This window comes from Protopterus annectens, chromosome 3.part0 (genome assembly GCF_019279795.1).
Source record: "Protopterus annectens isolate FY-2018-M chromosome 3.part0, PAN1.0, whole genome shotgun sequence".
NCBI lineage: Eukaryota > Metazoa > Chordata > Ceratodontiformes > Protopteridae > Protopterus > Protopterus annectens.
The window spans coordinates 334,001-348,052 of record NC_056731.1 but is presented as its reverse complement, the minus strand read 5'-3'; positions in this window follow the sequence as shown (position 1 = coordinate 348,052).

The window sequence follows — 14,052 nt, the reverse complement described above, 5'->3', positions numbered from 1 at the left end:
TAGTGCTAAGTTCTTGTCCTTTCTCATATGGAGCCTATGACAGTCTATCAGCATAATTATTTTACTTCAGCCCCAGGAACTAATTGCCATAGAAGTCTGCCTCTAAGAAAGATGACCAGTAAATGGGTTGTGCTGGTACCATGCCAGACACCCCTTTTCCTGGGCTAAAAGTAGATTACAGTGATTGGTGATTAGTGATCAGCGTGAATCTATTGTGCTATAAATGTTGCGTAAATGTCCATATCGGTGGATTTCTTCCTTCTTTTGGAATTACACATATTATCACCTCCCTCCATTTAGATGGATTATCTTGCTCTCTAAGAGTTATATTAAATACATCTATATTTCAGATATCCTTGACCCCCCCCTTAAAGCCAAGCTCCTGCTATAATACCACCATTACCATTATTCCCTATAAATTCTTCTTGCTTGTCTTTCCAATACTCCCCTTAAATCCTTAACTGTAATCTCTAGCATTATGATCTCAGCTTGTGAGTCTATCAGTTTAAGAAGGTGACTTCGATCCAATCAGGTCATTAGCTTCTCAGCAAATCCTTATATTTTTGCTTTTCCTGTATTAAGTATAAATAATAATCCAAAACTTTTTCTTTAATTATTTTTGTTGGGACCCTAGTATACCCCTCTCATATTCACAACAGCTCTCTCCACCGTTTGATGCCACAGTCTCCACAGAGGAGGTGGCATAGTAGATGTTTTAAGGGAAATTTTATTGAACCTTCTTCTTCTGTCCAGATATTCCACAACATTCTCCTTTGCCTCTGTAACAAGATCTCCATATCTGTACCACTAATACCTACTTGATTTTGCAGGTTCATGTCTTCCTGGTTGGTACATTAAACTGCCTGCTGTCCTGCTGCTAAATCCAAGCAAAGTAGTCTTTAACTAACTTTTTACGCCACTTTTATTCTTATTCATTCCTTTCATAGTCTCTCATACTATTGTCCAGTATAACTGGAGAAATTCTACCATTCTCTCCTCACACCATTTTCCCAAGTGTTTTACTTTCAGGTATTGCACTGGAAACTGCCACTGTTTTTTTCTCAAGTTAAAACATTCCCTTTATATCTGTAGGTACTGTACTGCACAACCTAATACTGGGAGGAGATAAAATCGGGATTTCCATGTATGTGTCTGAATTTTGTGTGTACTATCTCTTCTCAGCAAGGTCTGGTATATCACTGAAAAGAAAGCAAAATCAACCTTTTTGCTTGATGCCTCACTAACAACTGTAAAGTTAGAGTCTATTATATGTTAAAAAAATTCTCCAGTCATGAGATTTAATGATGATTGGGGCCCAGAGTTTATGCATATAACTTTAGTAACAAGATTATAGTTCTCCTTAATAGCCATTAACTCTGGATGGAATCCTACATTTTCAACTAAAGGAATCCTACAGTTTCAACTAACCTTCTCCTTGAATATTTCTGGTCTTTTCCAAGATGTAAATGAGCACTGGTAAAAGTCACTTCAAGATGTGTTTATTGTTCTTTTGCTACTACTTACCTGCAATATATATTCTGTTAAAAGGTGGTTTACCCTTGCACCCAATTAAACTACTTCTGTATGCCTTGCATCCTTACAACTTCCACAAAACTTTCTTATATCCACAGTTCACCAGCTTAGCACCAAATTATCATAGCCCTCCTTAGCTAAATGAGTTTCTTGTAATGCCATTCATGACATTTGCTTTGCAAATAAGCAAGAGTCTAGGTTTACTGTGTTTATCAAACCATTTACATTCCAATACAAGACATTACATTCAGCCATGATCACTTTAATAAAAATAAACATTTGCTACCCAACTGTATTTCCATGTTTTCTTCTTCTTCTTCTTCTTCTTCTTCTTCTTCTTCTCGACTCTCATGGGTTTAGCCATCCCATCACTGTATACAGCCTCTTTATTATACTTGTGATAATTGCATATATGTGCAATACACTGTTGAGTCTTGCACTTTTGACTCCATGTGTATTCATAGAAAAAACAGTAATCCACCAATATATACATATATATATATATATATATATATATATATATATATATATAAAATATATAATACATATATGTAAATATATACATTACTCTGTGGATTCCTTTCAAGACAGAAGATTTTGCTCTTATTTGGCTGCCTCCAGTCCAGCCTACAGTATCCTTGGCTAAGGTGCCCAGTGTGCCTAAGACACTCTTGGGAGCTTGACCTCCATTCAAGAAACAGTAGTATTTATTTAGCTAATGTTATTATTCTAACACCTTAAGAATTTGTTTTTCAATGCACCAAACAGTTCTTTAAGCTTTCAAAATATCATACCTTTTGGTGTCACTGAAGAAAAGATTATCACTTAAGCATCCGGCTATAAATTTCTAATAAAATGAATTTTACTAATCCAAAATGTGCAGACTTTCATGTAGCAAAATAGTAGTAGTAATAATAATAATAACAACAATAATAATAATAATAGCAATAATAACAACAGCATGATTTTCACTTATAAGATATATAAGCACAAAACATGCAGATATTTATTTCATTTTGGACTTTGCTATCATGTTTCACTTCAAACTTAAAAGAAACTTTCTATTTCCCATTTCTTAAATTTAGTAATCAATCATGTACTTCTACAGCAACTAGTAGCTTTGTACCCACATCCTTTCTGTATCTGATAAAAGCTTACTCACACAACTCCTGATTTAATACTCCTCCCACAACATCTCTTTCCCATTCACCAGAACACCCACATAAATTATAGTAGACATGTCACTTCCTTAAAAATTTTGTTGTTTCATCATCCCCCATTCCTTTGCATTAATCTTGTTCTTGCTCACTGGTTATGTCAGGAGAGTATTTAGATTATTCACATTGGATGGTATATGTATTTATCCTTTCAACTGCTACTGGTCTGTTTTAATCTCAGAGCATGACTGCCCTCACACAAGCTCCACGGGCCTACACCCCTTCTATAGGTTAGAAACAAAACACACCAAACAATTCTCCTCACAATTTTAAGTCCTAGTTGTTTGTCTTTTTGACTTTTCCCGGTTAGGGGTCGCCACAGCGGAACTCCGGTCCGCTAATGATTGGCAGTCGATTTTTATGGTGCCGAGTTGCCAGTCTGACGCCCAACCTTCAGCAAAGGCACATCTATTCACACATGTCTTTTGGAGGCCACTCGACCACAGGGAGGACATGCAGACTCCACACAGAAGGCACTCCAGCCGAGAATCGAACAGGAGAACCTCTTGTTGTGAGGCAACAACGCTACCGCTGTACCATTGCATCTTCAATTTTTAAGTCTTAGTACAACCTTTTATTTTATTTATTTATATTTACTATCCCTTTTGTCTTTTAAAGACAGACATATTCTCCCAAATTGCTACAGCTCCTAATTTCCACATTTCATTGCACTGACAGGATTGATGGAGTTATTCTATTCCTAAAAACAGTACACCTGAAAAAATGTTACCCAAAGGTTAATTTGTTTAGCTTAATAAATCACCTTCTACTGGCCTTTCACTATGGACATACATAGTAGCAAGTACTGATAATACTCATTCTTCATTTATCAGGTACATGGCTGGTAATGGAGTCACTGGTATCTTCTGCTTCCTTGCTGTTTTTTCTTCCTTTGTAGCATTTTCTGTTTTAACAGTTGTAATGGTTCAACCTCTGACCTCTTGAAATGATTAAGATTTATGTCTCTCTTCTGAGATGTGCCCCTATTTTCGTACTGCTTCTAATTCTTTCCCACACAGTCCACATTCATGTGGTATTCCTGGGTATTCTTCAGTGCCTGTACTCTATTAGTGATAGCCCTTGCCCATTGGTACAAAAAACCATGAAAACAGCCAGTACATCTGGATCAGCTGGGTGAACTAGCTTACCTTTTTTCCTGGTCACGGCAGAGAAATCATGGTCAATTTACAATTAGGCATCTTGCAAGTTTTACTGCTTGCCTATTGCAACAAGAGAAACATAACTCTCTCTTTTAATACCTAGGTCTGCAGTCCATGAGCAGTTGCGGTGACTTGTTTGATCCCTGCCCACTGGACAAATAACCTTAATGAGCTCTCTAATCTCGGTCACCCGTATGTCAGTCCACTTATGTAGCTGGTTTTTAATGGAGGTTGGACAGTCTTATTTACTATGTGCTCTGGTATACCATAAAATCTCATGTTCCTCCTCACCTGGTCTTTCTGTTTGACAAGATATTCATCATATTGATCACTGCTGCAGTAACCTTAGCAGTATGGGTTATATTCTGCCAAGAATATAAGAGACAGACAGCTTCCAAAGCTTCAGGGTACCTTGCACATGCTCAAACTGACAATCAGCTCAAGCCGAGCTGACTAAAATACAAATATAAATGCAAAGCTCTTCAGAGCTTTACTGCAGCTGAAGAGAATGCTCCTCTGAGACTTTTAAGTTCCTTTTAGGAAAAAAAACACTTCCATTTTCTTAATTTTGTTGAAGTTATATTACTTTCCTCTTAAGGAAATTTATTTTAAAGCTAGGAATGTTGTGTTTTAATGGACTGTCTCAAGACTGTAGCATACATTTAAGTGGAGCACTCCTTTTATTCTGTCAGTTTAAAAGTAGGGTAAAGTAAGAAACATTTTTTCCTGTGGAAAATTCCGTTTCTTTTTCTTTTGTGGGTTGGCATAAGTTCCTCAGTCTTTTACATTTTATATACTGTTCCCAAACCTCACCCAGCAGCTATAGCTTTAGTTGATCCCACTGCTACTAAAACCTTTGTTAATTCCAATCTATCTCTTTCTGATAAGGATGGGAAATTATTGATAGGTATGGAAAAAGGTGCATACTTCTGCAACTTAGATTTTTAAGTTTTTGATTTGTCAGGCTCATAAGTTAATTTTTTTTTCTGAAAAGCTGTGTAAGCATGAGGAATGTTTTTTTTTTTTTGCAGTTTCTTCTTGTGAGGAAGAATCTGCTTTAAATAATTTACAGGTCACTACTCATTGCTTACAGTGTGTGTATGACTCTGTTGATACTTCTTCCAAGGCTATGGCCACTGGCCCTGCATTCTCCAAATGATGTTAAAAATGAGATTTCAAATTCTGCCTTGGATAGAGATTTAATGTTTGGCCCACTCTACTACAGAGGTGATAAAAAAGTGTGATGAAAGGGGAAAGTTGATGCAGGGAACCTATCTAAGCCTTTTCATCCCTCCTTTTCCAAATTTTCCAAGGGATATTCTATTGCCTCATCCAATTTGACAAAAAAAAGAGGTTAAACAGTCTCAACAATATTCAGATAACAGACATTTAAGAAAACATGGCAAGGAGATTCCAAAAAGTCTTGAATCTTCCAAAACCAAGGATAGCCAAACAAGTCTGAATGACTATTCAAGAGACCATGTGATCCCTTCCCTCCTTGGTCCATTTTTTTCTTCCAGAATGTCTGAACCTCCAGTTTTCTCTTTGGCAACAGATTGTTTCAGACAAATGGATTCTTCAGATCATTCATTGAGGTTACAAATAGTAGTGGGAAGAAATTCCTCCTTTCCAGGGAGGTCATTCTTCATCCTCCAGATCAGAATCTTGTTTTCACATGTTCTTCATCACATGCTGTCCCAAGGAGTGATAGAACCAGTTCCTCCCTTTTAGGTGGGAAAGAGTTTTTATTCAAGGATGTTCATTGTGCCGAAGAAAGAAAATGTTTCAAGACCAGTTCTGGATCTTTCATTTATCTTGTTTGTGATAGTGCCTAATTTCAAAATGATGTCACTTCACAACCTGTCACCTCTTCTTCCTCTTTCAAGTTTTCTGGTAACACTAGACTTAAAATATGCCTTTTATCACACCCTTATTCATTCAGACTTCTGATGTTTCTTAAGGATTTATGTGTCTGGATCACATTATCATTTATCTGCCTTACCATTTGAACTATCATCTGCACCATGAATGTTTACAAAGTGTCTAGCTCCAGTTATAGCTCATTGCAGGCTACAGAATATCCACATTTTTCCATATTTAGATGACTTTCTTTTCTTTGCACAGTCTTTTCCAAAGTGTCAGAAATCTCTCTGTTGGGTGAGAGATCTCTTGCACAAGCTGTGATTCCAAGAGGAAAATTCAAAAGTCTTTCTTGACTTCCTCGCAGAAGATTGTGTCCCTGGGTTGTCAACTAGACACCTCAGTTCAGTGAGCTCTTCTTCACAGGAAAAAAGATCAATCTTTATTTACATCTATTTCTAAGGATTTCCACTCAGACTTCAGTCACTGTGAGGGAACATCAAAGGATTTTGGGTCTCATGGCATCTATAATTTTCATGACACCCCTGCCAAGACTTCACTTGAGAGAGATGCAGTGTTATCGGAAATATATTTGGTCCCAGCATCAACACACTTTATCTTTTGAAATCCCAGTGCTGTGGTTTGTCAGAAAAGAGATCTTTTGATGGAAACAACAGATATCCTTCAATCCAGGACTCTCCTCCCTTCCTGCTCCAAAGCAGTCAGTCATCAAAGATGCTTCATACTTTGCTTGGAGAGCAGTTTCAGGAGGGATAAAAGTGCAGGGGGTGTGGGACACCAAGGACAGATGCAAGCACATAAATATGAAAGAGATGCTTGCCCTCATTGAGACATGCAACTCTCTGAACCATCTTTGGTCCCTGGAATCCTTTCAAAGTGGTTTCAGACAATGCCACAGTCATGTGGTACATCAACATGCAAAGTGGTACAAGGTCGTACCCCATTTGCAGACTAGCTATGTTAGTTGGGATATAGAATTAGAGCACCATCTAACTCTACAGGCATCCTACATTCCATCAGAGCAAAATTGTGTGGTAGACAAGCTGAGCAGGACTAGGGCAGAGCCTCAGAAATGGAAAGATGATCAGGAGATCTTCCAAGATTTGATCCATCTGTGGGAAGTTCCTCAAGTAGACCTCTATATTTCCTTGAACAATCAACTGGCAAGATTTTGCTCTAAAATTCCATGCAAGAAGGCCTGGAAGGCAGATGCCTTTTCTTTGGATAGGAATTTTCCTGTATGCTTTTCCACCATTTTCACTAATATCCAGAGTACGTCTGTAGATTCAGAAGGAATGCTTCAAGATCATTGTGGTGACTCCTTTCTGACCTAGACATCCATAGTTCTTCCTTGTTTTTGAAAGAGCGAGGTATAATTACTACAAGCTTCCTCATAGACTAGATTTACAAACACAAGAACAGGGATGTTTGATGCACCCCAACATCAATCATCTTCCTTTGACTGCTTGGATGATATGATCTTAATTCCTTTTAGGCACCTATTTACTGAGGGCATGCAACAGGTACTAATGCAGGCAGGGAAGACTGCTAGTAGAAAATCATACATTAGCAAATGGAAAAGCGTTTCTAGTTGGTACCAACAACATAACCAGCAACCATTCAGGAATAGTTGTTCACTGGTTTTAGAATATTTGTATGAGTTATTATCCTATGGCATTTTTTATTCCTCTGTCAAGGTTCATTAATCAGTCATTTCAGCATGTCTACCCATGAATCATCCTCTTTTAAGACAGTCTGATGTCAAACTATTCTTGAAAGGGGGGGTTGCATAGGAGGCCTCCAAGAAAACTGTTGGTGCCTCCTTGGGATCTTAATTTTGTGGTTAGAGAAGCTAACGCTTACTCCATTTGAACCAGCTAATCTGGCTAACTTGAGGTTCTTAATATGGAAAACAGTTTTACTAATTGCTCTGACCTCTGCAAGAAGGGTATGTGAGTTGCAAGCTGTTATGGTGAGTCAAACCTTTCTCATTTTCCTTATGGACAGGGTTTGTTTGAGAACTAATCTTTCTTTTATGCCTAAAGTGATATCCAAGTTTATTTTAAGCCAAACTGTCCATCTCCTGATTTTCTTTCTTGAACCTATAAATGAGGGAGAAAGGGTACTCCATGAATCAGATGTCCACAGACAACTCACTATCTTGACAGAACTAAATCTTTCAGATCTTTGGAGCAATTGTTTATTTCTTGTGAAGGTAAGAAGAAGAAACAACCTGTGTCAAAACAGACTATTTCCAAATGGTTATCTAAGGCTATTACCTTTTGTTAAACACACAAAACAAATCTATTTCAGGTAGACTCAAGGCCCCCTCTACCAAGGCCTTAGCTTCATCTATGGCTTTTTGAAAAGTGTTGGATTCTAGAAGTATTGTAGACACTGCTACTTGGTCCTCTGTACATATGTTTACAAAGCACTATAAGCTTGACTCCTTTTCTAGGTCAAGATCAAGCTTTGTTAGGACCATTCTCCAGGGGCTCCTGGACTCTTCCCCTTCCACCTCCCAAATGTAGTTAATTATGGTAATCTACCCATATGGCTAAGGATACTGCAGCAGTGATCATTATGACGAACATAGTACAGTTGTGTAAGCTGAACGTAGCATAACAGTAGATGTTTGAATGATCACTGCTGAAGTAGTCACTCCCTCCCTCCATCCCCAGGCTGTGGACATTTTTTTTTGTTGTTGTTGTTCCTAGCATTGGCCTTTCAGGGCTCAACCTCCCTCTGTCTGCTGGCAAGAAAGCTCTGAAGGGCCTTGCCCCCCAAATTGTCTTTTAGTCAGCTCAGCTCTGGCTCCTTGACAGTTTGGGTGCATGGAAGGTGCCATGAAGCTCTGTAAGGTGGCTGTCAGTTATATCCCTGGCAGGATATAACCAAAGCTACTGCATTAGTGATCATTCAAACATCTACTATTATGGTAAGTTCATCTTACACAACTGTACTTTTCTCTTCAAATTCTTTATACTTGGCTTCTTTGGCAGCTGTCCTTGACTTGTTCTTAGCACTCCTATAATTTCCTGCTGTTTCTTGGTGTTAGTTGTCACGTAGTCCTGGAATCTAACATTTATCTTTTCCTTCTTCTTCTTCTTCTTCTTCTTCTTTTGGATGTTCCCATTAGGGGCTGCTACAGCGGATCATCTGTTTCAATTTCTTCCTGTCCTCTGCATCTTGCTCTGTCACACCAACTACCTGCATGTCCTCTTTCACCACATCCATAAACCTTATCTTAGGCCTTCCTCTTTTCTTCTTATCTGGCAGCCCCATCTTTAGCATCCTTTTCCCAATATACCCAGCATCCCTTCTCAGCATATGCGCAAACCAACGCAATCCTACCTCTCTGGCTTTGTCTCCAAACCATCCAACCTAAGCTGATGCCCTAATATACTGATTCCTAATCCTGTCCATCCTCATCACACCCCAATGCAAATCTTAACATCTTTAACTCTGCTGCTTCCAGCTCTGACTCCTGCCTTCTTGTCAATGCCACTGTCTCCAACCCATGTAACATAGCTGGTCTCACTACCCTCTTGAAGGCCTTTCCTTTCACTCTTACTGGTACCTGTCTGTCACAAACCACTCCTGACACTCTTCTCCACCCACTCCACCCTGCCTGTACTCTCTTCTTCACCTCCCTTCCACACTCACCACTACTCTGAACTGTTGATCCCAAGTATTTAAATTCATTCACCTTCACTAACTCTTCTCCCTGCAACCTCACCTTTCCTCTGGCCTCCCTCTCATTCACAGATATATATTCTGTCTTAGTCCTGCTGACCTTCATTCCTCTCCTGTCTGGAGCATATCTCCACTTCTCCAGGGACTCCTCAACCTGCTCCCTACTCTCACTATAGATCACAATGTAATCGGCAAACATAGACCACGGAGACACCTGTCTGATCTCATCTGTCAAGCTGTCCATCACCATTGCAAGTAAGAAAGGGCTCAGAGCTGATCCTTGATTTAATCCCACCTCCACCTTAAATGCATCTGTCACTCCTACTGCAGATCTCACCACTATGACACTACCCTCAAACATATCCTGTACCACTCTTACATACTTCTCTGCTACTTAGATTACAGCATTAAACTTACATCATTTACCTTTTCTTACTCAGCGTAAATATTTATTTATTTATTTTACATTTGTTTACCAGGATAGTCCATCTGGGTGTAAGCCTGTTTTCAGTTCAGTCCTGGGGAGAAAAGCTCCAGAAACACAATTTGCATATACATTAATATAACAGAAAAAAGTACATTGTGTAATCCAAACAAACAAATCCAAACTGCAACTCAGTAAACAAACAAAGGCTCAAGGACACAAAGTATCCAAAGCGAAAAAAGTAAAAACAGGTTTATTACTTTGCAACTAAACAGTATGATACAAGAATAAATGGTTAAGTGTTTTTCGTCTTAATTTAGAAGACTTCTTCAGACCTACAACAGTAGCACAAGTGCTCACTTTAATACAGACCACATGGTGGTTTCAAAACACATTAACCAATGGTATTGCATAAGCAATTAAGTAATTAAGCTTGGACACATGACATCAGCAACAAGTCAAATACAAAAACAGCAACTGTGAAAAACTGTAAAGAACAAAAATGTATAGCTGCTTTTGTGCACAAATAAAGACACATTACATTGCTGCATTTAGGTGGACAGAATGTAACTCTTAAAATATGTGATAAAAAATGATGAAAAAAATGTGGAAAATGTATTACACTGTTGTGATTATTTTGCTACGTGTGTATCTCTGCTACCTTTAAACTAAAACAAAAAAGAAAAAAAAAATCTTGCTTTTTTCCCACTTTCTGAAATTTAAGAAAGTTCAGTTACAGATTTGCTGTTCTGAACTGTTTGTAAGTTTCTTGGAGGCCAGTGCTTGCTTGGACTAAAGGGAAGTCTCTGTGTTCACCAGTGGCAGTGGTTAACACTGAACAGCCTGCCTGTCCCTGTAGGAGTGGTTACTGCCTAGAAGCTGTAGTTTTATTGGCCATTTTGGGTCAATTCTAAACTCCTTGATCTCTATCTCTTAAAACCCTGCTGCCTCATGGTTTTGGCATCTTTCCAGGCTTGTTAGCTGTTGCTGAAGCACCTACCAAGGGGAGAAAACGCTTAGAGGAGAAAGGAGCCACTTTTGAGATTTTAGTATTTTCTTCTGCTTTTTTTGTTAAGAATTACTGCTTTGCCGCCCACTTTTTGGCATTTTCCAGCTTGCTAAAGTTTATATCTGTATTAGAAACAGTATTTAGAACACATCTAGAGCCTGTTTACTGCATTTCTTGTGTTGCACTTAATTTAAAATCGTTTTTATTTCTCTTAAAATTGCATTTTACCTGTCTTTGGCCCAGCACTCAAGTGTGGGGTCATTTATTGCACTGTTGTGATTATTTTGCTACTTGTGTATCTCTGCTAGCTACCTTTAAACTAAAAAAAAAAAAAAAAAAAAATCTTGCTTTTTTCCCACTTTCTGAAATTTAAGAAAGTTCACTTACAGATTTGCTGTTCTGAACTGTTTGTAAGTTTCTTGGAGGCCAGTGCTTGCTTAGACTAAAGGGAAGTCTCTGTGTTCACCAGTGGCAGTGGTTAACACTGAACAGATTGCCTGTCCCTGTAGGAGTGGTTACTGCCTAGAAGCTGTAGTTTTATTGGCCATTTTGGGTCATTTCTAAACTCCTTGATCTATATCTCTTAAAACCTTGCTGCCTCGTGGTTTTGGCATCATTCCAGGCTTGTTAGTTGTTGCTGAAGCACCTACCAAGGGGAGAAAACGCTGAGAGGAGAAAGGAGCCACTTTTGAGATTTTAGTATTTTCTTCTGCTTTTTTTGTTAAGAATTACTGCTTTGCCGCCTACTTTTTGGCATTTTCCAGCTTGCTAAAGTTTATATCTGTATTAGAAACAGTATTTAGAACACATCTAGAGCCTGTTTACTGCATTTCTTGTGTTGCACTTAATTTAAAATCGTTTTTTTCTCTTAAAACTGCATTTTACCTGTCTTTGGCCCAGCACTCAAGTGTGGGGTCATTTATTGCACTGTTGTGATTATATTGCTACTTGTGCATCTCTGCTACCTTTAAACTAAAAAAAAAAAAATAAAAAAAAAATAAAAATCTTGCTTTTTTCCCACTTTCTGAAATTTAAGAAAGTTCACTTACAGATTTGCTGTTCTGAACTGTTTGTAAGTTTCTTGGAGGCCAGTGCTTGCTTAGACTAAATGGAAGTCTCTGTGTTCACCAGTGGCAGTGGTTAACACTGAACAGCCTGCCTGTCCCTGTAGGAGTGGTTACTGCCTAGAAGCTGTAGTTTTTTTGGCCATTTTGGGTCATTTCTAAACTCCTTGATCTCTATCTCTTAAAACCTTGCTGCCTCGTGGTTTTGGCATCATTCCAGGCTTGTTAGTTGTTGCTGAAGCACCTACCAAGGGGAGAAAACGCTGAGAGGAGAAAGGAGCCACTTTTGAGATTTTAGTATTTTCTTCTGCTTTTTTTGTTAAGAATTACTGCTTTGCCACCTACTTTTTGGCATTTTCCAGCTTGCTAAAGTTTATATCTGTATTAGAAACAGTATTTAGAACACATCTAGAGACTGTTTACTGCATTTCCTGTGCTGCACTTAATTTAAAATCGTTTTTTCACTTAAAACTGCATTTTAACTGTCTTTGGCAAGCACTCAAGTGTGGGGTCATTTATTGCACTGTTGTGATTATTTTGCTACTTGTGTATCTCTGCTACCTTTAAACTAAAACAAAAAAAAAAAACAAAACAATCTTGCTTTTTTCCCACTTTCTGAAATTTAAGAAGGTTCAGTTACAGATTTGCTGTTCTGAACTGTTTGTAAGTTTCTTAGAGGCCAGTGCTTGCTTGGACTAAAGGGAAGTCTCTGTGTTCACCAGTGGCAGTGGTTAACACTGAACAGCCTGCCTGTCCCTGTAGGAGTGGTTACTGCCTATAAGCTGTAGTTTTATTGGCCATTTTGGGTCAATTCTAAACTCCTTGATCTCTATCTCTTAAAACCCTGCAACCCTCTTTTAGCGCGGTTTTCTGCACAGAGCAGCATCGGGCAGCGCCGCTTAAACAAGCTTAAACTATTCCCGGCTCCACAGCGTCTACTCTTTACTTTTTCCCTTAGAACTGCTCTAAATCTCAAATTAAGCAGTCTGTTCTCATTCTAAAGCCCTGCACTTGCTCGTATAAGTAATCTCATAGGTAAACACAAACTAAAGCACTACATCCTCTTATACTCCTTCAAAGCACTTGCTCCCTACTGATTCTTTCTGATCAGTCAATAAGTAGTTCCCTATATTATTCAGGCATGTCCAAAGGTCAGTTTTGAGTTTACTCTCCAGGCCAGCTGATGAATCTGGGAATCTTGAGGCAATGTTACAACTGCCTTATGTATACAGACCACCCTCTCCTCCTCCCAACATGCTCAAATATATGTGAGAGATGCAACTATATAGCCAAACTGGAGGCTAAGCTTAACCACACACACCACAAATCCAGTCTCACATAGACCTATCGCATCAGCAAACCAAACACATAAACACACAAAAACATACTCGGAGGCTCTAAATAAAAATCTGCCTAAGCAGCAGAGACCTCCAAAGCAGACATCCAAGCAACACCTACCACGAAACAATATCCATGTAACACATAGCTCACAAAGTCAGTGTGCCACACAGTCACAGCCCTTAAGGCTAAACAACACACCTAATACACTTGTAATAGGTGACTCTATTGTCAGACACACTGACGTCCCACTCACCAGGCTGAACAAGGAGAAGGTCACTGTAAGCTGCCTGTCGGGTGCCAGGATCCACCACATAACACAAGCACTCGGGGTAACTCCAAAGCAAGTACAAGTATGACTCCATCATTGTCCATACTGGTGTGAATGTCCTGAGCTGTACCTCCCTGGACTACATGAAAAAAGACGTACAGGAGCTCTTTGATCATGTAGCCCAGGCCGGTATGACCCTGACCTTGAGTAGCATCTTACCCTCACCAAGAATGATGCCACAGTATCAAGACAAAATGATCAATTTTAACAATTGGCTAAAGTATTGGTGTCATTCAAAGGGGATCCAGTGTCTGTCAGCCTGGGATGACATGCTCGACAATCCATGTTGCTTCACTAGGGACGGCTTGCACCTGTCACCCCTGGGTTTTCGAATACTGGCTAAGGCTCTTGCCTCCCCCATAGTGCCTTTTTTTGGCAAGGCTCAAAAGACAAACCCAC